Source organism: Medicago sativa, chromosome 6, assembly GCF_051527215.1.
Source record: "Medicago sativa cultivar Bolivia chromosome 6, Bolivia_mono, whole genome shotgun sequence".
In the NCBI taxonomy this organism is placed as follows: Eukaryota; Viridiplantae; Streptophyta; class Magnoliopsida; order Fabales; family Fabaceae; genus Medicago; species Medicago sativa.
Window position 1 is genome coordinate 5,525,406 of NC_140754.1, and position 2,327 is coordinate 5,527,732.

Sequence of the window (2,327 nt, forward strand, 5' to 3'; positions counted from 1 at the left end):
CGTGCTTGAATTTATATCAAGAATCAAAATGGAGTGATAGTGCTTCCACACTTCTTCTTGATGAATTTATGATTTTACTCTAAAAATGGAGAACATGCAGCTTTTGATTTTTTTTACTTTCAGAACCCACGTGCTTGAATTTATATCAAGAATCAAAATGGAGTGATAGTGCTTCCACACTTCTTCTTGATGAAGTTACCATATAAAACCAAGATTGTTTGTTACACATATATACTACTAACTAGGGTCTTATTTATAAAAAAGAATTGAGTTAACAAAATTTAATGTATTTGGTTTATATTTGGGTCTAAATATATAATGATTTTAAGCATAAATATATAAACTTATTCTTATATATGAACAAAGAGAGTATGTTGCTTCATCGATAAGTCCATGAGATACTAACTTTTTATTCAATTAATTTTTACTATAATATTAATAACACTACTTACAACTTCACTTTTAAAGAGGTCAAAATTGATTTTTATTAGCGCAACTATGGTTTTTTATTGAGCAAGTAATCACAGTTTTAGGGTTTGAAGGAGGAAGAAGAAGAAGAAGGTGGTTAGAGGTTGTTAAAAGAGAGAGAAATAGAATAATGGAAAGTTGTTATCTCATTGATTTTGAATATAGGAGTTACAAGTCTATTTATATACATGAGTTAGAGTGCAAGTCTCCTGTAACAAACTAACAAACTTATCCAAAACAAACTAAACACACTTAATCTCTACTAATCATGATTATGTATTAAAACACAAGCTAATACACCCCTCTTAATCCATAATCCTAACATTCTATGAGACCTAACTTGTCCCTCAAGTAAGAAAATCTGTCAATCTTCAAGGCCTTTGTGAATCCATCTGCTTACTGAACTTCAGTAGGGAAATACACCACCTCAATCATTCCTTTTGTCACTTGTTATCTAATGAAATGAAACCTTGTTTCAATTTCATTAGATTCTTAGCTAGATTTATAGCTGATCTGTTGTCTATCTTCAGCCTCAGTGCTTTATCCACTTCACAATTGAGTTCCTTCATCACATTGTCGAGCAAAATTGGTTGACAAGCTGCAAATGTGCCTGCAATATACTCAGTTTCACATGATGATAAGGCAGTGACTGGTCGCTTCTTATTAGCTTAGCCTTTCCTTCCTTGCTAGTAGTTGGAAATAGCAAACCAAGCTTGAGATCGTTCCTTTCACATATCTTAGTATTCTTTTGGCTGCAGTGAGATGAGATTTCCTTGAATCATTTATGAATCTACTGATGATACTTACTGCAAAGCATATTCTGGTATGCTATTGCAATTTTGCTTCAAATAATTGGAAACCATCTTTTGAAAACTGGGGATTATGATGGAATATTAGCTTGTAATGGACTCATTGGAACACCTTGAGCTACATTAGTTGAAATCACACTTCAAGGTGATAAAGGAAAACCAAATTTCTATGTTGTTAGTCTTGTTGACGGTTACAACAGTCCCGTATCCGTCGTCATCGCAAACACAAACAAGAACATAAATTCGAAGTGTAACATTCAAGGTATTTTGAAGGATGTTAAAAGTTCTTGTCCTCGTGAGCTTGAGGTTTTGAATTTTAATGGAGAAGTTGTGGCTTTCAAAAGTGCTTGTTTGGCTTTTGATCTTGACAATTTTTGTTTTAGGAATGATTATGGAAGTCCTAAGAAGTGTAGGCCAAATGTTTACTCAAATATATTTAAGGACGCTTGTCCTAATTATTTTAGCCATGCTTTTGATACTCCTACTCCACTTGTGAGTTGCGGATCCTTAGAATATATAATCACATTTTGTCCTTATGGATGGGGTGGGGCTGCTGGTGTGCCAACATTTGAGGTTGACGGAGTGTTTGATGTCTGATACTGTCATATATGTGATTATATTCATTTATTTTATTTTCTCAAATTGTTTTTGGTATCTACGTATCAATGTCATGTGATGTGATGTGTCTTGGTTTGTGTTGTGGTGCTTCATAAGTGTTTACAACATTTGTTATTTGACAAATGGTTGTGATTTGATTAGTAACAATAATTTGAAAGAGTACGTAATAGTGATACTTGAGACATACTCAGAAAGTGAACGAAAATATGTTAGTTTTTCGACGTGTTATCACAAACCATGATATTTTAACACCTTATTTTATCTCTATATCTCTCTTTTTATATCATATCATCAATCTCTCACATCTATCGTATCATTATGTTTTTCTCTTCATGTGAAGGTGTATACACCCCAACGAGGTGCACAAAACATTTTCCTAAAACTATTTTGTTCATATATTTAACAAATTAATGCCGAAGCTAAACTTAGAGA

The 2,327-nt window shown here is 32.8% G+C and overlaps 1 pseudogene; it reads left to right on the plus strand.

Annotated features, from left to right (window-relative positions):
* Positions 1-659: 659 nt before the first annotated feature.
* Positions 660-1,874, plus strand: LOC146912306 (pathogenesis-related thaumatin-like protein 3.5 pseudogene; annotated as a pseudogene).
* Positions 1,875-2,327: the final 453 nt, after the last annotated feature.